The following is a 24849-nucleotide window of genomic DNA, read 5'->3' as shown; positions in this document are numbered from 1 at the left end:
GACAACCAAACTGTTCCTTTAAGAAAATGGAAATTAAGCCCCAAATTTCCTTTCAGAATACTGTGTGTGCAATGATGTTGCAGTGATATAATCCCCATGCTAATGTGTTCTAACTATTCCAGCTGTTTGAAATCAAGCTACTCCTTCATATAAAAATAATCTCACAAAACATTCCAGTGCTTTCTCAATAGAATAATAAATCTGCTAATGAACACAGTCTGTAATGATTTTCATGGCTGCCCTCATTGAGAGAAGGTGGGAAAAGGAGAGGGAGAATGTAATGGCAAATGGGAGAGGAAAGGAGAGAGAGACAAACCAAACTTCGGATGCCCTGTACCGATGACAAGGATGGGGAACTAAAAACCTCCTAAATGAGACCTTCTGCCATGTATGTCTGTGTCTGTAATAAAACAGATCCACGCCGCCCTCCCCACCCTCCCACTGGGTAGTATTATGTTCCATTTCCCAAGAGAAGCTGCCTATGAAAGGGCCATATCTCTCTGAATAACTCTAACCTTCCTAATTGAAGTCTTTTAACATTAAATATTTTCAAATTTTCACATTAGAAAGTGTATTAAACAGCAAGATTTCATCATCAGTTGCTCTCGATTTAAACTTTGTAAAATACAAAAGTTACGCCTCTCCCCCAAATGAGTAATTCAAAACATATCACAGGAAACGCCGTTTTTGATTGCGTGTAAAGTTTTCTCCTTGTGTTTTTAAGAAATCCTAATTTAAGTACACATTAAATCAAAATACCTCTAAAGACTTCCAACTAGTTGGAATGTATGAAAGAGGAATGGGAAGGATTTCTAGGTACAAATAGTAAACATTCTAGCCTCGGGTAACTGTTGCTCTCTTTAAAATCAATCAGTAAATAATTCCCTGCTTAGCACTTAGAAGCTTACAATGAATGCTACTTCTGGAGAAGATGGATTGTGACCTTGACATATACACTCTCACCTCACTCCAGGGAAGGTACCATTTTAATGTGTAGGAATTCTGGGTCCAATTTCCTATATACTGGGTTTCACTGTAGAAAAGCTTTTCCCTCACACTGATTCTCAGAGAAAGTCTTCATCAAACTGGCTCATAATTCCTAGTCTTGATCCTAAAGTGCGACGCATTTCAAAGCTCTTAGTCTCTCCTTCTTTCTGACCAATAGGAAAATGTAAAACAACGTACACAAAGGTATTTCCATAGGAATTTGTGTCCTGCGGAGCTAGGTTTCATGCTTTAGATGAATTTCCTAACTGCCTCCTTGGCCTCAGTATTATTTGGGATTCTGCAGCGAGGCCTGCCCCACTGGGAGACAGCCTACATCAGGCAGCGCTCCCTCCAGATCAAAGCACAACGCATGCCCAATCCACTTTTTCCTCCGTGTCACATACTCGCCTTCATCCTCCAAGGTCCCTCAACTCCTTACACAAGGGAAGCTGGGCCTTTCTTTTTCCCTTTTCAGTCTTTAAAGCAAGACTCCTTCATTGTTTCTGAAACCTGCATTCCAATAGTTTTTCTAGGAGACGGTTTAAAGTTAAGGTACCCAATGATGTCTTCCAATGTTTTAAAAAATGTAATTTGAAGGTGCTTTGATGTAAATGAGCAAATTTTTAACTCTGGATAACTTCGTAATTTACTATTTAAATGTTAACTAACAAAGATGGCTTTCACAGCTCATCCAGCGGACACAATTCTTTTGCATCCAAGTTTTAAACATTCTGTTCCTCACTCTTTTCTCCATTTAGAAAATACTCACAAAGTGTAACAGAGTAGATGGAGAAAATAAGATGTTGACAAGACCCAGAAAACATGTAAAAAGTTATCTCAATTTCCAGAGGTTGAAAAGTAAGCAATTTATCCCTGCCTTTGTTCTTAATGCTTGGTATTTGTTTCTTCACTTCCAACCTACACAAAAAACAGTCATGCTATGTGGCTAGAGAATGCTAAGCAGATTCCAATATCCTATGTAAATGTGCAGTTATTTCCGAGAAAAAAACCACATTTGCAAATGTCCTCAAAAGGGAAGGACAAAGGGAGCCCCACAGCCAGGGACCAAGTTGTCAAGTCAGTCAGAAAACATGGGTTTACTTCAGCTAAAAATTTCCTTCCTAGTGGTTGCAAACTGTGCACTGCTCTCAAAGAAAACACACATTGTTTTATGCCACTATGTGGCTTTCAAGTACAGACATTACTGAAGAAGTGTGAACACCAAATGTGTTGTCTTAATGTATTTAAGACATGGCTGGTGAAAGCATAAAAACCTTTCCAGAGACGCTGCGCTGCAGAGGGAAATCAAACAAAATCAAACACAAAAGACTGAAAAGAATACATGCCACGTATCAGTAAGCAAAGCTTAATCTTCACATAGTTCTCGGAAATCACAAGGTATCCAAATGTGTGCAAGGTTTTAAATAAATTGCAGAGAAAACAAGGTCTTGCCAGCTTCAATTTTCTTGTAAATGAAATCTACCACGGGGAGTGAAAGGAAACTGACCCAAGATTCCCTTCGTATTATTGGCCACTTCATTAATGTTTTTTTTCTTCCCAGAATGATGACAACTTAATCCTGGAAAAAGGAAAAGAGAAAATTGTTATATGTAAAAAAAGAAAAAAAAAAACCTCACCTCATTCATTTTTCCTAAATTACATGAGACATCAAAACTGGTCAAAGTGAGCCTATCCATTTTCCCCACAGCCACCCCAGGCACAGATCTCTGAGGCAGAGTAGTCTCCTTAACCAAAACAGTTCTTTCTTTTTTCAGGAAGTTTATTTATTTATTTATTTTTTTGTGAGGGAGATCAGCCCTGAGCTAACATCCGTGCCAATCCTCCTCTTTTTTTGCTGAGGAAGACCGGCTCTGAGCTAGCATCTATTGCTAATCCTCCTCCTTTTTTTTTTTCCCAAAGCCCCAGTAGATAGTTGTATGTCATAGCTGCACATCCTTCTAGTTGCTGTATGTGGGCCGCGGCCTCAACACGGCCGGAGAAGCGGTGCCTCGGTGTGCGCCCGGGATCTGAACCCCGGCCACCAGTAGTGGAGTGCACGCACTTAACCGCTAAGCCACGGGGCCGGCCCCAAAACAGTTCTTATAATATGATAAACAAATGTTCTCACTGCATTTTCTTCCCTTAAAATAATTTAACGCCATGAATTTAAATGGTCTAACCTCCTCCTAGATTATTTAGAGAAAAAGAAATTCAGCAAATTTCCTTCCCCAAATCATTAGTAGTAATACTGGTCTTAATTGAGTGCCTGTAGCATTATATAGACCATTAAAAAGACATATCATCATGTTCATTTTTATGAACATGAAATAGAAAAATGGATCACATACATGCTTTTAAAAAAATCCAGCTGCATATAATTCCTCGGTTGCCTATTATCAGACCTAGTTTCAGCAGAATGAAAATTGGCCAGCATGACCTGAATTGCCAGCATCTTCCCAACATTCTGCATGTGACTGCGTTTCCAATGACGCCTGCTTAAAACTCAGTAACTACTTCCATGTGAACAGTTCAAGAAGAAAGAAGGAATGTTCACTCTGCTCCTGTCCACATTTCTTTCTGGTCCTTAAGCATTTTCATTGAGTCTCTAGGATGGGAAAAGAATGTCTTGCCAGGAAGAGTGAAGAAAAACAACACTCAGAGGTTCAAGTCACACAGCCCAGAGATTTGACCCACTAGTTCCCGTAAGTCCCAGAACCAACTCATCTTGGTTTAAGCTCAAGGTCACTGAGGTCTGGCCAGGTCTGCTTGTCCCCTTCTACAGTGCCATACTATCATCTTCCCAGGCAGAGAGGGAACCTAGCCTTTAGTTGAGACCTCACGGTACAACTGCCCTACTGCTGCCCATGCAGGCTGCAGGACCAAGGACTTCACCCCTGCATGGCACTACCTTGACCAAGAGAGGAAAAGTTCCAATCTGACAATTAAGATCCATTAAAATAGCCTCATCCCCACCCTCTGCTCATTTCCTCCTCTTACTATAACGATTTTTTGCAAGGTTAAACTTCCATCTTTTTTTTAAATTGAGGTGAAATTCACATGACATAAAATTAACCATTTTAAAGCATATAATTTAGTGGCAGTTAGTACATTCACAATGTTGTGTTACCATTACCTCTATCCAGTTCCAAAACATTTTTGTCACACACAAAGGAGATCCTATATTTTTTAAGCAGTCGCTTCCATTGTCCTCTTGCCCCAGCCCCTGACAACCACTAACTTGCTTTCTGTCTCTATGTATTTACCTATTCTGGATATTTCATATAAATGGAAGCATACAAAATGTGACCTGTTGTGTCTGGCTTCTTTCACTTAACATAATGTTTTTAAAGTTCATCCATGTTGTATCATGTATCAGCACTTCATTCTTTTTTATGGTTGATTTGTATGGATATACCACATTTTGTTTATCCATTCATGAGTTGATGTACATTTGGGTTGTTTCCCTCTCTTGGCTATCGCGCTGCTATGAACATTTGTGTTCAAGTATTTGTTTGAGTACCTGTTTTCAATTCTTTTGGGTAAACATGTAGGAGTTCAATTTCTGGGTCATATGGCAATTCTATGTTTACCTTTCTGAGGAACTGGAAAACTATTTTTCACAGTGGCTGCACCATTTTATATTCCTACCAGCAAAACACAAAGGCTCTAATTTCTCACACCCTTGCCAACATTTGTTACTTCTTGTTTTTTTGTTTTTGTTTTTTCTTGATTATAGACATCCTAAGGGGTGTCTCATTGTGATTTTGATTTGTATTTCCCTAATGATTAGTGATGTTGAACACCTTTTCATGTGCTTGTTAGCCATTTGTATATTTTCTTTGGAGAAATATCTTTTCAAGTCCTTTGCCATTTTTACATTGGGTTGTTGGTCTTTTTGTTGTTGAATCGTAGGAGTTCTTTATATATTTTGGATATTAATCCCTTGATTTGCAAATATTTACTCTCATTCTGTGGGTTGCCTTTTCACTCTGTTGATAGTGTCTTTTGATGCACAAAAATTTTAATTTTGATGAAGTCTAATTTATCTATTTTTTCCAATTTTTTCTTTTGTTGCTTGTAGTTTTGGTGTCATTGCTAAAAATCCATTGCCAAATCTAAGGTTATGAAGATTTACCTGTATGTTTTCTTCTAAGAGTTTTATAGTTTTAGTCCTTACATTTAGATCTACAATCCATTTTGAGTTAATTTTTGTTTATGATGTGAGGTAGAGGTAAACTTCCTTTCTTGAGAGTTCTCTGTCCTCAGTGACTGAGTCAAATGTAAACAACAGCCTTACCTTAAGTTTCTGGGAGAAGCTTAGGGGTAGAGCGAGAGTCCTGGGAGTGGAGGGAGAGGCCTAGGGGTGGAGGGAGAGGCCTGGTTGTGGATGGATACCACACATAGGTTCTTCGGTACCACTAAGTCCAAACCCCTCAGTTGTTACTGCAAATAGTTGCTGCCTGTAGGACAGTTCTCTATGTGGCTCACTTGGCCATCCCTCACTCCTGCCGTGTTGCCCAGATATGCCTTTATTAAACCTCTTTTTAAAGAAGTCACCACCCTAGGAAAAACACTTACATGGGAATGACCGCCTTAGCCCCCATCCCACCCTTGTTCTTCCAGGGAAATGAAGAAAATTCACCTTTTGCTCTACGTGTTGCTTCCACGTAATCATGCATTCTGATTTAGGCACCGACATCTTTTCTGAGGCCCACAACATTAAGGAGAGACAGCACTTGTCCCCAAAATATTTCAACCACACCTGTCCACAGGCCTCTTCATCCAGTCCCCAACCCCACTACAAACCTTGACATTTTTATTAAGCAGATGACAAAAATGCCCTCTTTCTTTCATGTAGCTTAAACAGTAGCTGAGATTCCAGCTCCTCCAGGAAGCCTGCCCACCAAGGCCAATGGGAACTGTGGGTTTGTCCTGACATCTGTTTGCCTAGGCATGGAGTTCCTACAACCACACCCGAATGACAGTCATTGCCTGGCTCTCCTCCACTCCATCACTTTAATCAACAGAATGGACTCCTGGTGCCTGAGCTGACCTCCTGAACTAGAGACTTCATTCAGTCCCTCCTGAGGTGTGGAGACACTTCCTGTGAGGGAGCAAGTAGGGGGAATCATGATGCTCTTGATTAAGCTTGGTTTTGTTGACCAGTGTGTTCCTAGAGCATAGCTTAGGGACCATTGTGTCCCTAGACCTGGCTCAGGTACTCAGTAAACCATTGTTGAGTGAACAGGAGGGGAAAGGCATAATCAGAAAACTTGAGAGTGGAATCTGTTCTCAGATGTAGCATTCCCTCAGGGCACACTGATAGAGGGCAAATGCCGTGCCTGGCTCTTGCTGAAGGAGCACAGTGCCGCGTACTGAGCAGGCCATCCACAGATACCCACAGGCTGAGAAAGGTGAGTAGGATCAACACCTTCCTATAGGCCAAACTTTTTTTTACTCCAGGACATTCTATTTGAAAGCAATGATTTGATTTTCAGTATATCTGACTTCACGTAGCAATAAACTATGTTGTTACCATAGTCCACGGCATGTTACTGGGTTGATTTAAGACATTTTTTAAGCCATCGATGGTGTTTATTCTTGCCTTTGTCCTGGTTTTCTAGGAGAATTTCATGTACCTAACCCAGGGCATAAGCAGAATTGGATAACAAAGGATAATACATATAACAGTAATTGGATAATAAATGGTGAACACAGTGATTATGGATAAGTCCATTACTTAGGTTTGGGTTCAGACATTTAATGGAAGGAGCCAATAATAAAAAAAAAAAGGAGGGAGGTGCCAATGAGAGTTAGACTCTTTCCCATCTCTGTGTGATGATTCTACAGCCCAAACTGTGCCAACTACTCTGCCTAATATTGTTCACCAACTCATGGGTTGTCCCTTCTCCTTCCTTGGGCAGCATCAGCATCAGTATCAGTTCTCAAGAAACACATTTAAGGTAGGTCAGTTTACTGCTAGAAAAATTCTTTAAAATCTAAATATAACTATACATTTGATGGGTGGGGATGCAGGTGGTAGGAGAGAGAGTATACGACATTCATAGGGAAGCAAAATATAACAGCAGTGGTAAATAGTAAATCCTTCCCTTACATTTAATTGATTATTAAAATAGACTGCATACACAATACAAATGAACAGTGACTATGAATTATAAGCTCAACTATGTGCACATCAACTCATAGGTATATAAATCATAAGATCAATGGATGCCATTTTTATCTTGCTTTCTGCTTTTACAATGTTCTTTCTCTAGAAATGAATGTTTTAAACAAGAAATTGGATTTTATTGATAAAATCCTTATTCAGAAATATCTACATAGGGCTTCTCAGCTATAAATATTAATTAATTGGCTTGCTGGTACCCATAATGCAACTTTGTTCTGACCCATGTGCCCTATGAACTAGATATTTTTTGGATTCAATTTTCTTAAAACCAACTGTCAGCATCATGTGATGGAGGAGATGAAAAATGAAAATGAGCAGTCACGCTGTGCAGGTGGGTGACCTGTGGGAGAGAGCCTGCCTGGTAGGATTTCTACACGAACCATCAGACACAGACCAATTGATTAGATCATCTCATACCCGCCACCAACTAGGCTCAAGAGACTAATTAGAGAGAGTACTGCCTGCGCAGGCACCCCATTGACACCTAATTTGCTCAGCCAAAGCCTTTGGGGAAAATGTATTATCTCTGCAGCTGCACTTCATGCATTTCTGATTTGAGGCATAAGCAAGGAGTGCTTCATCACTCTTTTGAGCAAACTGAATGTAGAAGCCCTTAAGTGCTAAAAGCAAGCAAACAGATCCAAATTAAAAATGAGCCAGGCTCTTTCTAATTCCCTCTGTGCTCCCTGTTAAATCTCTGTGTGTACATACACACACACACATGCAGTTTACACGCCGGCAGGGCGACACAGACGAGGGCCCTGGCTCAGGGTGCTTCCATGTGATCAGATGGTCTCTCTTTCCCTAGCCTGTTTACCCACTCTAAGGTCTTATGTTTGTTTTATTGTTTTTTTTTTTTTTCCCCTGCTGCATTGCCCCTCCACGAAGTATTCTTTCTACAGGGAAGACTCTGGACCATTTTTTTTTCCCTCTAAACCTCACTGGAGAGAAGTGATGATTTTGGTTCCAAATTAAAACAATTGTAGGTTTTCCTTTCATTGCCTAAACTGTGAACAGGATGCTCACCAGGATGCACGTGAAGCTGTAGGGTAATCCACTCATTACTATTTGAGAGACTCCTTTACAAAGATGACCAACAGAAAGGAAAGAACTATTACAACTTGACAGAAAGAAAGCTACTTCACGATAGCAAACACAGTATAGAATTATAAAATGACTAAGTTCTCTTCAAGAAAAACAATGTATATCATTTGATAGAGTCTAGCTTTTATCTTTTTCAAACCTAGAATAAAATTAATTCCAACCTTCTTTTTGTTTTTTGTGAGGAAGATCGGCCCTGAGCTAACATCTGCAAATCCTCCTCTTTTTGCTGAGGAAGATTGGCCATGGGCTAACATTCACGCCCATCTTCCTCCACTTTATATGGGACGCCGCCACAGCATGGCTTGCCAAGCAGTGCATCGGTGCGCGCCGGGGATCCGAACCGGTGAACCCTGGGCTGCCGCAGCGGAGGGCGCGCACTTAACCACTTGTGCCAGTGGGCCGGCCCCTCCAATCTTCTTTTTAAATGGAGAATCCAAAACACTGGTATATAAGGAGGCATTTAAACATAGGTATGTAATTAATTACATGCTTTAATAAAAAGAAAATAAAAGTTAAAAATCCAGACAATATGGAAAATTAGGGTATCTTTGTAACAAATCTAGTGGCTAGGGGGAATGAATTTCCATGACGCTGGAATAAAAGAAAAAAAAAAAACCAACAGGACCTGCTATGGTGGTGTTCTAGAGCGGACTTACTGATTGATGCCTTTCCACTCACATGTTGGATGAATTATTCTACCCACGTGTTCTGTAAATTTCAGTTCTGCTTATTGTAATTTTCACATTCATCTTATTCTTAAGAATCCAATGAAGATTTTTTGGATCATTTTAACTGTGCCACTTTGAGTTTGATTTTGCTTAAAATACTAAGAAAAACAACCAAATTGATCTTTTATAGCTAATTCATCTTCAAGTAGAGCTCGCTAATGTAGAAAATTAAGTTCACAAATAAGATTGCTAAACCCCAAGCACTTAGGGCAGTACAAATCTCTCTGAAGTAAAAATATCATGTATGTATACAAATACACACATATATGACACATACACTCATTCGTATGTGTATAACACATATACTTAAATTTTATCCCATAGATTTTACGTGACTGTTGGACTCAAAATTGTAAGTTTCAAACCTCATACTGATTTCAAAAAATCTGGGGATAGCTTAATTTCTTCATTTTTTGAGTGAGTTTAATTATGTTACGATTTGGCTAAAAATATAGGTTTTCTTTTAGAACATCTGAAATCAGTGTTTTCCAGTCACTCTGACATTGCATTGAAGCTCCTTGCGGGTTGGGGAGAAATGGGATGAAAAGAAAGAAGTAGAAAATTAGTCAAACCTACTTCTGTAACTTATTTCTGATTTATGATAATCATCTTCTTCCCCCCAGAAGAGAACACATCTTTGAGACCAGCAAGAGAATATTAATTAAAATGAATGCAGAGATAGATGGGCTTTGTTTTAAGCTTAACAGAAGGTCCATCATTCAAAATAGCCCAAATCCTTTAAGTTGAAAGCTGTCTGGTAACATCCACATGGATGCACAATGCACTAATTGCAGCAACTCTGCACATTTTAAGCTTCATGCCCAAGTGGTGATTTTAATTAAAATTTTTTAGGCAAAGCTATAAGTCTAACATTTCAAAACAAAGCATTTCTCACACAAAGAGACTGACATATCATTTCAATAATCATCATTATTAACGAATATTTATTGAAATCCTCATTAAAGACCAGGCATTATATGATGTGTAATTAGCCATGATTGAAAAGACAGCTCTATTTAATGGTGTGACTGTTTGTTAAATCAGATTTATGTAAATGTAAAACACTGGTCATCTTTTAGACACATGTGGACTAAAGGCTGGCAGTTCTGGCAGTATGTCCTGTCTCAGGGAAGACCAAAAGGAGTGCAGGAAAGTGCTGATCTAGGTCTTCTAAGAACTAGCAAGACACAATCTTTTTCTAAAATCATATATGTGTATATGTATATATATCATATGTATATATAAAATCATACACACACATACATATATCCACAGACTGTAAGATATGAAGTAGCTCATTGAAAAAGTTTTAATGACAAAGTTAAGAATAGAAAAGTCTTCACCAATTGTGGCTTATTCTTTCAGGGATTTCATATTTGAAGCTTTATTTGCTCAGCATACCTTTACAATTGACTGGCTCCCAAGTGGGTATAAGTTAATTAAATAGGATTCCGACCATTTAAGCTTACTTATATATTAAAGTCCTACTAAACTATATTTAAATAAACCAAATACAAAGTCATGTAATCCAGCAGTCCTGTGCATTTTTTATAACTTAAAACACACACACAAATCTCATAAAACCACTTCTAAGTATTTAGCAGTCAGAGAAACACAAGGGTTTATGTCTGACTTTAATTAAAAGATCTGAGAGGAGAGGAGATGTGACTTCATTTTGGGTGGACTTTTTTCTTTCAAATTAAAACTTGTCTAGTATTATCGTCCAAAGTGTTGAAGCACAGGAAGTGTTCATGCTAATGGTTTTGAATTCAACATATATGATGACCTACAATTTGAATCTGTCTCGTGAACCATCTTGTCCAGTAGAAATCTGCAAAGCTAAAACACACATTTTTGTAGCACAAATTAGATCACCTAAGATTGGTAAATAGAGAATGGTGTTAGCATAAACCAGAAATCATGTCGTTTCACGTGAGACATTTCTTTCCAATGTTGAAGTTTTGAGCCACCAAGTCACAGCAGCCAAGTGCAAGAGACATAAATAGAGTTGTGTGCCAGCTGAGGAAGTGCACAGTACTGTACGTGCTGTCCATTTATCCCACATGCTTCCTCTTGGTTTGGTCTGGCCACATGCTCTGTCTTGGAATTGTTTATTGTACAATTCTCCTAGATCTCTGCACATTTTGCCCTTTCATTCAAAGTTCGGAATCCTCAACCCCTCCATCAAGCTTCTTTCACCTGTAAACTGTGCTAGTTTTTTAACTAATGTTTTTAATGCTTTTGTGAGTGCTGTGTGCTTGTGTTTCTGTCCCCCCTAAATTCAGAGGTTGAAACCTAAACCCCAATGTGATGGTATTTCAAGGTAGAGCCTTTGGGAGGAGATTAGATTATGAGAGTGGAGACCACATGAATGAGATAAGTGCCTTTATAAAAGAGACCCCAGAAGCTGGCCCTGTCGTGTAGTGGTTCAGTTCAGTGTGTTCCGCTCCGGCAGTCCAGGTTGGGATCCTGGGTGTGGACCTACACCACTTGTCAGCCACACTGTGGCAGCGACCCATGTATAAAGTAGAGGACGACTGGCACAGGTGTTAGCTCAGGGTTAATCTTCCTCAGCAAAAAAAAAAAAAAAAAAAGAGACCCCAGAGAACTTTCTTGCCCTTCTGTCATGTGAGGACACAGCAAGAAGAGGAAGAGGGTTCTCACCAGACACTGAATATGCAAGTGCCTTGATCTTGGACTTCTCAGCCTCCAGAACTGTAAGAAATAAATTTCTATTTTTTATAAGCCACTCAGTCTATGGTATTCTGTTATAGCAGCCCGAATAGACTAAGACGCCATGGTTACCAAGTTGAATACATTTTGAGTGGTCTGCCCCTTAGTCTACTTTTTCCCATAAGCTGTAAAAGTTTAACTGTGGTATTTGGCTGAACACAGGTAGGAACACAGATATCATATTATAGCAGAAACATCTATTCTTGTGGGGCACATTCTGATACTGTCACAAGGCGACACACCGTGGACACTACCATAGCACATTATTTCCACCAAGATATGTCTGCTGACAGTGAGGAGGGTCCAGCAAGGTCATGCTGAGGGAGGCCGAAACCAGATAGCCAGCCAAGCTCCCCACCAACTCTTTCCTCTGCAGCTGCTTCACAATATGAACAGTGCCAATAAACAACTTCTCGAAGAAGGACAAATCACTGAGTGTTGACTCATGGAAGCTAAGACTTTATCTACATGTAAAGTCATCCAATATGCACTCTCCACAAAGTTATAATTGGCTATTTTAAAGCATTTTGATACTGGTTATCTCACCATAATATGTTGCTATACTTCTATAATGCCTAAATGAGTTCTGATAGATATGATTACGGAACATGTGTAGCATTACAAGAAATAAATACCAGCATTTTGTGCTCATGTAATATTTTCTCCTATCCAAAGTACATTTCCACTTATTCTCTGATTTAATGAAATTGCCTGAAAAATAGGACTATGACCTTAAGAGAAGAGATTTTAAAACTGGACTTTTTAAAAAGTTCTAATCCTTTCAGTCACTGGTTCAATGTCTTCTGGCATATTGGCAGCAGGAGGTATGTTCCAGGTTTAAATACTCACAGCATTCACTACAGGAACCACAACCTTTACAGGAGCGAGGGTGACCAACTGTCCCCATTTGCCAGGACTGACAGGGTTTCCAGGATGTAGGACTTTCAGTTTTAAAACTGCGGCAAACTAGAAGGAGTTGGTCATCCTAACAGAAACAACAGGATTGATACGTTGTTATTTCCAAGTTTATTATGAAAACAAAGCCAGCAAGCTTGGCACTTTACTACATGAACTAAAACTTGCTGACACTCCAATCTCAAAATGTGCGTCACAAAAGTATTACAAATGCTAAACACTGAGCGTAGCAAAAGATTTGTTGAAAAGAAAGTGGAAACTGAGCCTGTGGCATTCTCTCCTCACCACCCTCCCAGGGATTTGTCACCTATCTCCTTGACTCTGTGTTTTAGACTTTCCTCTCTAAGTTTTTTACTGAAGCCATGGTGAATCACACTCCACTCTAATGAGGTTGTTGAATTCAAAACCATCAACTTGTTCTTCACCACAATTCTCAGTTGCACTTTCAATAAATCCATCTATTTAAATTCACACATGCCTGTGCAGTGTGACATGGAGGAGATGACTAAGGCCACCACTCCCAAATGACAAGAGGTGCAATTATTGCCTGAATCTCTGCGGCAAATGACCCCTGCTCAATGAGCAGTGGCAGAGCCAAACCATCAATTGGCCTGTCTATTTCAATTCAGGAAACATTTACTGAGCATCTATTTTTAAGCAAAGCACAGCATTTAGGGAGGAAGAGGAGAATACTACTACTAAAGCAAGGTCCCGGGGGGGTCTGGAGCTAGCGTGAACTGGCTCACAAGAGCTGAATGTTAAAATTATCCAGAATTTTGCAAGCCAGTGTTTCAGAAATTTTGCAGACTAGTTGTTAAATACAGCTTACCCTTGAAATCGGCAATGGAAGGAGGGATTACACCATGGGATATAGACAAACATGATCAATTAAGGCTTTTCTGTTTTCTTTCTCGGGAGTCGGCTGCTAAACATTTACCAGCACACCACTGGGTCCTCAGAAGCCTCAAGAGTTTGAAAGGGGATGATGGCCAGAAAAACAACAATTGCTAAGTCAAAATGGAAAATGTAAGTGCTATCCTAAAGGTACCAACGTAGTGAGGAAGAACTGGGCTTTGAAAGAGCCTTAACGTGTAGGAAGGGAAGAAGGAGGGCATTGTCGAATAGCCAAGGGCTCTGGGAGGTAGCGAACGGCCCACGGGGCAGCACACATTTGGATGTCAGGAAACGGAGGCAAGGGAAGCTGACAGGGTTGGTGAGGGTGCTGGAGTGGAGGGCCTCACACGCCCTGCTCAGGAGTTTGGGTTTTATTCTGTATGTAGTGAAGAGGTTCCTTAGAGGCTTTTGAGTAGGGAGTCCCCAGGTTCCAACCCGAGGGCAGTCGAGTACTTTTCACATGGATGGAAGCTCAGTACCTTCTGTGGAGTCTGTGGGTAAACAGTTGTCGTCTTCAGGATGCCATTGAATCAGATAACGCAGCCAGTTCTTCAAACGACTGCTGCGCCTGCTCACCAAGTACCAGGTTTTGTAACATTTACTGTTGAAAAGTCTTCCTCTGTCTGTGAGAAATATGCAGGGTGACCTGGACTAACGACGAAACTAAGCCTCTTACCAAGGACTACAATTTTCAAAACGTGGCCCACGGCGATAATTGGGACATTTTCATGCACCTGAAAGATGCCTCAGGTACTCAACACATAGTTTGTTCACTTGTGTCTTTATACTTGTCTACACATTTAAAAGGAAAAGGAAAAAAAACCTCACTAACTCCTAGCTTTACTACTCCGTTGTGCTTTATAACTCAAACATGATTTACTGTTTTTGATTAGCACACAATCTCAGGCAGACTTTCAAATTGCAGCGTTTGGAGTTCTGAAATACTGTCAAACCTTTTCAAGAGCAACTGCAATAAATTAGAAAACGTCATCACTACACTCTTGTCTTGACTCACTGTGGCTGCACGTCGTGGACTAGGAGTTTCAGCTCATTAAAAATGTGAAGCCTATAATGTCTGATGAATAAGACATTCACATCAACACAATTGGCTACCTCCTGGTGTAAAACAATTAAAGTGCCAACAGCTCAGTGGTGTAGTGGCAGAGCAAAGAACAGTGATTGCAGCCTGGGGTCAATCTCTCACTTCCATTGGCAACAGAACTGGAGAATGCAGCGACAGTAGCCGGCACACACCAGGCTCATGGGATTAAGGGAGGCTTCATGCTTTTTTAGTGTCTACTTGTGACAGACTGAAACAAAAGCACCAATGGAGTTAAGTGAGTTGAGCTCTTATTGTGAAAGACAACGCAATACCTTTTCGCCTTGCCCCAAACCAGAATCCCACGCACAATGTGGTAAGTCAGGAATGTGACATCTCCTCCACACCTGTGAGCAGGAGCACATCCCAGAAAGATCTTATTTCCTCTTCACACAGATGCTAAAGAACAAAGTCATGTCTTGTCTGGGTTATGCTGTTTGTTTTCCAGTCTGTTGGCATTAAAATTGCACCCTAAGCACCTATCACATGTCATGATGCTCTATTAAGTCCTTTTCAAAAGTTTTGACTTTGAACACTGGGGTCATTCGGAAGGAAAAAACAGACCTGGTGACTTAGTTGCTTCATGTTATTATGAGGGAAAAATCACCACAGTTCCATTTTAAACGTAATAAATAAAATGTATATTGTATGAAGTATATAAATGTGAAAAAACAACAACAACAAAAGAGCCCCATCAGCAGCAATAAGCTGCTTTGGTTTTGTTCCTTTTGCAATCCTTAGATTCAGTGGCTCTGCATGAGATGTCACGCACAATGAGCCAGGGCCTGAGATGCTAAAATGGAAAAGCTCTTTTGTTTTTTAATTACTAACCTCCCCGAGTTTTAGTGCTAGAGTTTATACAGTTCTCATAATCAATTATTGAGTACTTTGGTCCAAGCAGGATATAAAACTACTCATGCTTGGTTTAACATGGTAAAGTTAAATCTCGTCTCTCTCAGTACTTCCTCATTAAGAAAAATTCTAACAGGTTGATTTTTAGGGACTGACGTATGCTTGGTAAAATGTAAAGAAGAACATGGCAACTCTTTCTTTAGCTCTCTGGGATGTAGTGTGGTAAAGACAGTCTACACACTAGAGATGGGTGATTCAGATAAGATAAGACATATCTGAAGCAGATAGGGTAGAGGGAAATTACTAAGATTAATGGTGTGAAATCAAGCAAAGAAATATTTAGAGAGACTAGAAAACAATTAATGGCAAGAAGAACTTTACATAAGAACAACCTCCAAATAAAACTGTGCAAACACTACCAAATCTGGAACAAATATGCAATCATGGTCACCGTTTGGAGGGCAATCTTGTTAAGCACTACACATACATCACAGTAATCTCTCTTGACCGTAAATTCTTTGTACTTGAAATTCGAACATATGTAGATTTATTTCTATGTACTAAAGAATTGCCTCCAAATTGAATCAATAGAGATCTAAATTATAAAATCAACTTCCATTCACTTCTTCTACCCCTGTTCTGTCTGCTGTGCCACACACGGTTGGGTGTACTCTAAATATTATGATCATATATTTTTCCTACATTTCATTAAATTTTTCAAACATATAGAAAAACGAAAGAATTATACAGTGAATATCTATATACTCACTACATAGATTCTACAGTTAACATTTTGACATGTTTGTTTTGTAACATATCTGTTCATCTGCCTATGCCTCTATCCATCCACTAATCCATTCAGTTATTTTGATGCATTTCAAAGTAAGTTGCAGATATTAGTACACTTCACCCCTAAACGTGCATGTCATTAATTAGAGCCCAATATATATTTATGCTTTTTAGGTAAATTTTACTTATAATAAAACGCTCACATTTTAAGTGCATCATTTGATGAGTTTTTAATGGTATTACACAGGGAATATCACATTGCTATGTAATAGGAGAGATTATTTTTAATTAAGAATGTGAGTATATGGTTTTTTTACCAAACAAAACTCTTCTTTACTGTTGCTCCTCTTTCCTACTCTCACCAACTCCTCAGTGGGCAAAACACTGATAAATACAACTGCCAATAAGAGAACAGGCACTGAATACTCAGATTGTGATAATCCTTAACCTTTCTGTGTCACTGCCAAACTTGAGAACCATATGAACACCAAGGAATTCTCTCCAGAAAACTGCATCTATATAACTACATGCAGATTTTCTCATACAGTTTCAGTCGGTTCACAGACTTTCTGAATTCCATTAACAGACCCATGGACCCCAGGTCAAGAACCTTGGGATTAGAGTGTCAGAATGTGGAATCATCAAGCAGCATTTCCACAATCTAGCCATAATTTTAGAGCATATTGCGGAGGAAATACCTTTCATGAAAGTTAAGTACTTGAAGGTAATTCTTTGTGAAGAAGGGGCACAGCCTAGGGACACTCCTGTTAAGGGGGGAGAGGCTTATGTGATTTCCTATACTCTCCCTACATGATAAAAATACGACCAACCAAACAAAAACAAAACAAAAATCTCATCCAGTCTACGCATCATGTTTCCTTCAAGAGAGATGGAACCTAGACCATTCTATTTGATGAAGGCAACTACCAACAGAGGAGGTGTAAATGGGCATTGTGAATCCCTAAGAAGGATCTAAATAGATGATCCTCAGGGTAGGAGGAGCTGAGTCAAAGACTCTTTTCCTCAAACACAATCCTTCACTCTTCCCTCTCTTTTCTTCTCTATTAAAGTCATTTTCAATGATGTACAACATTAATGTGGGATTAAAGATAAATGGAAATCAATTCCACAGTACCCATTCTTACTAATTATATTAAATACCATTAATAATCATTTTATTTCATATGCTTTTATCATTTTATTGTTGCAAAAGTAAGAATTATTATAAGGGCTTTTCATAGCTTTGCCAATGACCCTGAACTCTTATTTTCCCTTTTAAGGTAAAAACAATTATCAGCCAAGAATTTGCAATTATCTTTAATATGGCCCCCCCTATTTACCCTCTCAGAAAGGGTCGCAGACAACTCATCTGAGCAGTTGGAGAGGATTTATTGTGCCTTTGGTCCCCACAGCAACCTTCAAGGCAGGTATTTTATTTTACGGTTGAGAAAGCTGAAGCTGTTAGAGAAGTACTAACCATTCCTACTTTCTGGACAAAGCTTTGTTTCTCTTCTCAACAACAGTGTTTCTCTCATCATCAGAAGACCAACTCATGGTCTTCTGTATCTGCTCTTCATAGACCGATCTGGATTCTATGGCCTTACTTTGGTTCTGTCATTTCAGAGTTGTGGTATACAAGAACTTGGCCTGGAAGCTTGGCATTCTGATGATTCTGGCTCACTTTCATCTCCTTGATTAAACTTTAAATCTATACTTGTATTCTGTTCATCCCAGGCACATGAATTACTTGTGCCTTTCTTGCTAGGAGACAGCCACCTCTTGTTACATGGTGCCTCTCTGTGACCTGACTTGGTAGCACTGAGACTCCAAGGACTGTAAATCCTCAGGAGCCAGTTAAGAAGGATAAAGGAAAATGTGGAGTCAGGGATGAATCATGATTCCTCAGTCTTATTCCAGTCAGCACAAGGTTGCCATAGCAACCACATCTAAGTGTCCCTCTACCTTGCTCCTCCCACTGATCTGCTCGCTGGTTTGGGTGTTCAAGGGAATTTGCACAGAATTGCTTCAGTTCTCTGATCCACATAATTTTACTTTTATACAACTTACTTTGATACCATTTCTTCCCTTGAGTATTAAATAAAGAAGAGACTGAGAGTTTCAAACTCAAAATATACATAAGTTTTTTGACCACAGTTTTCCAGCTGATCTCACGCAACAAGACCATTCCTCATTTCTCCTTCTTGAAGCTTCCCATTTTCTCTTCCTTTATTTGCCTTTCCTTCAATGCACTCACACACACACAAACATGCACATACCCACACCATTTGAATGTCAGTTGGTGATATTTTTGAAGGACTATTCCAAAGAGAAATGCTAAACATATAGATATGGGACCCTGAGCATCTTGCAGAATTGGGATTCTTCTACAATTAAGCCAAATAAGAGGAAGTTTAAGGAAAACCTGGACTTGGAATAATGAAATCTATAAACTTTTTAAATTTTACTTGTCTTCCTTTTAAATAATAAGGGAGGCTCACTTCCTTTACTTTCAAGCACCAAGCAAATAAGATGTTCTTTAGAGGTCCTGAGGGGATAGAGGGATAGAAAACCTTGCTGTGACTGTTTTAGTGGCTTGTGGAGCCTGGTGGCCATGGCGTTGCTGACCCTGGATCAGTAAGTGATCTTCCACGATAAAGAAGCACCAGGAGCTGTACAACGGACAAAAGCAAAAAAATGCTGACAATGAGACCAGACACCAGAGGCACTACCAGGAACTGAGCACAAAGGTGGAGTCAAGCGGCTCTGAGGTCATCGTGTGGGGCAGACATCCTACATCTGATGACGTATAGAGGGGAGTGAGGAGTTCACTTGGGCTGCAGTTTGCAACCCTCTTCAGACCCAGAAGCATGGGGCTTGATCTCTAGACGCATGAGACCAGCTCATTTCACTTTGATGCCATCCTTTCCCTCACTTTCTTTCTTTTATTATTGAAGTCCTCGATCTACGTTCCTTTCCACGCCTGACACCCATACAAGGCTCCCATTTTTGTCCCCAGACTTGTTTTCCTCCTTTGGAAATCTTTCTTGAATATCTCTGGGATCATAGAAAATAATAAGGGGTGTCTTTTCACCCTGTTCCAGAAATGCTTTACATTCGCTCTAATGTTTGCTAACGTTTCTGTGGTAGTCTTCAGAGCTATTTACCAATTTCCAGCTCTTTGCCTTCTGGACCCTAGGTGGAATGCCCTTTCCAACTCCCTTGGAAGTTAGGCATGGCCATTCGACCTGCTCTGACTAATGAAATGTGCACATCCATGTGGCTCCTTTAAGGGTCAGTATTCATCTTGCCACATCTCTTCCCCCTGCCAAGGTCATTGAGGAAGCACGTATGGAAATGCAGACTCTGTTAGCCTGTGTCCCTGAGCAGAGACCCCTGATGACATATATTAGACATACAGTGTGAGCAAGAAATAAACATTTGTTATATCAAGCCATAGCAAAACCCAGCCCATCCTGAATGATACAATGCCTATCATGTCTAATTTGGATTATAAGTCCTTGGGCAAAAAATACAACTTATCTACTTTCAAAATAATCCTAGTGAGGTAATTGGTTTTGGAATCTGAGTAAAATTCAATAATAATATTCTTTGAAATTATAAGCATGAAATGTCTTGTACATCAAAAAGGATCTGGAAAGATACATACCAACTGTTAACAGTGGCTACCTCTGGGAAAGAGATCAAGATTTTCTGTAGGGTGGAAACTTTAAAGTTTTACTTGCTATTCTTACATGTTATTTGGATACTTTCCAGTAAGAATGCATTTGGTAATTATTTGTGTAATTAACACACACACAAAATGTGATGAATAACTGCTGACCCCATAACTGTGGTTGGTGAGACGGTAATATCTGGCAATTGCAAAGAGAAACTAGGCCTGTTGGGCACTTGGCTTAGTTGATGAGCATTGTTTAGAGCTTTGCTAAATATCCTTATGTTTAAGAGAAAATTGCTCAGAAAAGGAAGGAAGAAGTAAAATATGTTTAATGCTGCGAGTTGTATACCCAAATTGAATTGTGTTGTGATTTTTTTTGGTAGTGATATCTATTCAAGACATTAGTGGTGAACTGAAATGATAAAGAGGAAAAAGAGAGATATGATATCTAAATAGACAATAATCATGAATGTCAGATGTTGCTCAACCTCTTTAACTACAAACATATAAGACACACGTATGAAGAAAGAAAAATAACTACATACTTTTAGGCACTTTGGTCATTACTAAATTAAAGATGAACCCTTCAAATTGAACATGCTTTTATTTTATCCTCTTATTTACAGAAAAGAAACTAGGTTAGAATCTCCTCTTTCTAAATTGATCAACCATTATATAACATATTGATATACTATTGTTCCACTATCACACCTTATTTTGAGGTATGATATAATGTTGGCAATAAGGCAATGATTATCATCTTTATCCATGACTAGTTTCTCTATAACCATATTCTATAATGAGCACTGAGAGAAAAGATTTGGACTTCATAATTTTTATTTAAAACTTTAACTAGAGATTCTGAAATTCTTACTCTAAACGTAATAGTGGCATGTTTCTTATGATTATCTATCTATCTATCTATCTATCTATCTATCTATCTATCTATCTATCTATCTATCTATCTATCTATATCTGTATCTAAGCTACCTATCTATCTATCTACACACATACTACACCCTGGTCCTGAGCTTCCAGCTCTTAGCTGGTGAACTTAGAATCCAGGGGAAGAAAGTGACAACTGAGTACAACTCTAGGGAATTCCACTAACATTGATGGCTCTGTTTTGTTTGGATATTACTTTTAGTTGCTCAGTTTGGGAGGAGATAAACACTAGATTCTCTCTACTACTTTTTTCCTCTCAATTCCATCCAGGGTTGATTAACACTTCCATTTTGTTACACTGTTCATCATCAATAATAAAGAGTATGAGTTAAAATACATGAGGAATGTTTAAGTGACACTCTTTAAAATCTTCATTTGATTATTGTAAATCAAATTTCTCTTTAAAAAATTACAATAAGGGGCTGGCCCCATGCCGTAGTGGTTAAGTTTGGTGTGCTCCGCTTCAAAGGCCCCAGTTGGCAGGTTTGGATCCCAGGCATGTCAGCCATGCTGTGGCAGTGACCCACATGTAAAATAGAGGAAGACTGGCACAGATGTTAGCTCAGGCTAATCTTCCTCGAGCAAAAGAAGAGGAAGATTGGCAACGGATGTTAGCTCAGGGAGAATCCTCCTCAGCAAAAACAAAAAACAAACAAAAAAAAAAACAATGAATCACAGTAAATTTTAGCACTCAGGGATCACTCCATAGACGTTGGTCCCCTTACTCTTCCCAACCTGAAAACTGTTAAAATCCTTAACAAATAAAAGTAATACTTCACAATAAAAAGGAGGAGAACTACGGGATTAGTGGTGAAAGGAACAATACCATGTTCAGAAGTATGTTTGGAGGAAGCTGCTGACCATCTCTCTTAAGAGATTTCCACATACTCCCCGTGATATTCGCCCTCACTAAACTTTGGGTTTAAAGCTAACATTGAAGTAGCTGTTTCATGATTCTTGTGTGTCTTGACTGCATTATGAAAAAGAGAGGGATGTCTTAGTCCTGGCATGTGGCAAAGAGCTTACCAGAGGAGTACTTCATAGTGTTTAACTATATTTTAATAAAAATAGAATAACTTATTACAAGGGCAAAGAGTAATTATCATGTTTAAATGAATTAGAGGGAGTTTTAAAGAGATGTGATGATATAGACATAATTACGTGCTGTTTTTAATAAATTAACTGTTCTCTATCACTGCTTTATTTAATCCTGATCCTATTCTCTTGCTTTAATTGAGCTAATATTTAACCTTTAACCTGTTTTTGGAGGTATTTCCTCCTGTAGATCTATTGTAGCTCTGTTATTTTTCAGGAGTGTTACCAAGTATAAAATCTCATGTGCATATTTTTTCCCATAAAGAGTATAACTAACTAACCCTCGAAGGGAATCTTTTGATTATCACAGATTCTATGGGGTCAGCAATAGTCCAGAACTCCTGATATCTAAATTCAGGCTCTTTCTCTGCCTTAGCATTTAAAGAAAAAACAAACAAATGAACAAAAAAACCCCACCTTTTGGATTCATGTGATTGCTGAAAGAGAAAGCCCATAGTCAAATCTGTCCCCTTGTTGAAGAACATTAACCCATATAAAAATTTTTCCCAACAAGAAGGACTCACTCAAAACCAGCTTTTCAGACTTTGCTGTTAACTTGGATTACTTGTTGACAAATTACTTTTGTAATTTGCATATATTCAACGACTGGATCATTAGCAGTCATCCTGCCCACCTCAGAGCCTGCTACTCCAGAGTGGAGGCAGCTCCTTCCTTCAGAGGAACCCCGTGAGAATGTGGAGAATTGGAATCCTCACACATTGCTGGTGGGGATGTAAAATAGCATAGCCACTTGAACGTTCATAGCAGCATTATTCATAATAGGCAAAAAGTGGAAACAATCCAAATGTCTGTCAGCTGAAGAATGGATAAATAAAATGTGATATATCCATCGAATGGAATATTATTTGGAAGAAAAGAAAGAAATACAATACTGATGCATGCTGCAACATGGATGAACCTTGAAAACACTACATTAAATTAAAGAAGCCAGTCATAAAAGGCCACATTTTTTATGATTCTTTTTATGTGAAATGTCCAGAATCAGTAAATCCAGAGAAATAGAAAATAGATTAGTGGTTGTCTGGGATTGTAGGGAAGTGGGAGTGGGGAGTGACTGCTAATAGGTATGTGGTTTCTTTTTAGGGTGATGAAAATGTTCTGGAATTAGATTGTGGTGATGTTTGCACAATTCTGTGAATATACTAAAAACCACTGAACTGCACACTTTGGGTGAATTTTATGGTGTGTGAAATATATCTCAATAAAGTTGTAAAAATAAGTGAACTCTATGCTTTCCCTAGACATAAAGTCCAAAACCATAATTCTGAAAGTAATTTGCCAATCTTATAAAGATGATAAAGATGAAGATGATGTTGACAATTATATACTGGGTGGCTGTAGGGAAGTAAAATATTAGAGAATTATGTACTAATGGAAAGTGGTTGTATTTAGTGAATGAGATTATGGGGTATGTTCTCTTTATATTAAGTACTTGTTTTTGAATTTGTATATTGAACATATGTTGTTTCTGTAATTAGAAAAAAGGTTAAGTATCAGAGTTCTTAAAAAAAGTTTTTAAAGTAGAAGCTCTGGGGAAGGAGATCAATAGGGGCTATAGTGGGGGAAGGTGGTTGGAATTGAGCTGGGCATGGTAGGGTGAGTAGAATTGGATAGAGAAAGGCTAAGGGAAGGGCAACAGCTTTCTAAATAATTCTTTCATTTCTACCATTATCACTTACATTCTCTGGGCTCTGAGGGTGGAGATGCATCTGTCTCATTTACCACTGAGTTCCTAGGGTCTAGAATGATGTCTGAGACATAGGAGGTGCTCAATAAACATTAACTGAATCCATGAAAGAATATCTGTTGCTAGAATCCTTCTCCTAAAATACAGATAACAACTGGGGCAATCACTTACAACATATGTGTGCCTTTATGCAAATTAGAAAAAGGTGTCCCCTTCTCTTAAGTTGATGCAGCTTCTCTCTAGGACTTGTGTCTGGGAAAGTCAATCACACCCATGACCTGCCCTAACCCTGCTGTCTGGTCAACCTCTCTTCTGATGGCCCCACCTCCAACTGCATACAGGAGAAAGTCCTTGCTCCTGAGGCTGGCAGTCAAGGCCCTTCTCAATCTGACTCCAACTTTCCTGGCCCATCATAACCATTTCCAACCCCTATTCTGTGCTTAAGCCATAGTAATCCTATGCTTCCATGTGTTGGCTCCCACTATTACCTTCATCCTACCAATTCAGGGTTTTGAAGCCAAACACTTAGCATTTAATAAAGATGAGCCCTCGACATCCTAACATTGCTCTCGGTGATTGTCCCAGACCCACCCTCTTGTCCTCGCCTGCTCCCTTTCTGACTCTCCTTCCACCTGACTCTTGATTTCTTCCTCATTTGAAGTTCTATTCCTGTTCATGGGATTTAAATCTGGATTTTAGTATGAGGCAGGCATGCCAGCTTTTGACTCTCAGCTTTCCTTTCCTTAAGGGGCCTTAGCCCCCTTTGGACAATTTCCCTGGCCCCTTGGGATGAAATCATCACCCCACTGCCTTAGCCCTCCTCAGGTGGAACCAGCAGCCACTTTTCTCTCCAAACCTACTCAGCACATCGAACAAACCTTTACAAAACCTTGATCATATCATATTATGTTGTTTCCTTACATATTTCCACCTTTAGACTTTTGGAGTTTCTAATGGAAGGAACTGTGTCTTATTCTTCAGTGCTCAGCACTGTTGCTGGCATATAGCAGGTGTTCAATGAATTAGTATGGAGAAAATGAATAAACAGAACATGGAGACAGAACCTGGTCTTGGTAGAGAAAATGGGACTTTGGGGATATATTCTGTTAGGATGGAGTCAGACTGTGAAAGGCC

At 39.2% G+C, this 24849-nt stretch overlaps 1 protein-coding gene across 3 annotated transcripts in view; it reads right to left on the bottom strand.

Moving 5' to 3' along the window:
- Positions 1–1559: 1559 nt before the first annotated feature.
- The window catches only part of CDK14 (cyclin dependent kinase 14), a 537486-nt gene continuing 514196 nt past the window's right edge, over positions 1560–24849 (bottom strand). For all 3 annotated transcript variants that reach the window (XM_058525247.1, XM_058525217.1, XM_058525227.1), the window contains one exon: positions 1560–2566. The gene's annotated coding sequence lies outside the window, so the exon portion shown is untranslated. The remainder of the gene's footprint in view (positions 2567–24849) is intronic.

Source organism: Diceros bicornis, chromosome 3 (genome assembly GCF_020826845.1).
Source record: "Diceros bicornis minor isolate mBicDic1 chromosome 3, mDicBic1.mat.cur, whole genome shotgun sequence".
Lineage (NCBI taxonomy): Eukaryota > Metazoa > Chordata > Mammalia > Perissodactyla > Rhinocerotidae > Diceros > Diceros bicornis.
This window is presented reverse-complemented; position numbering and strand designations above follow the sequence as displayed.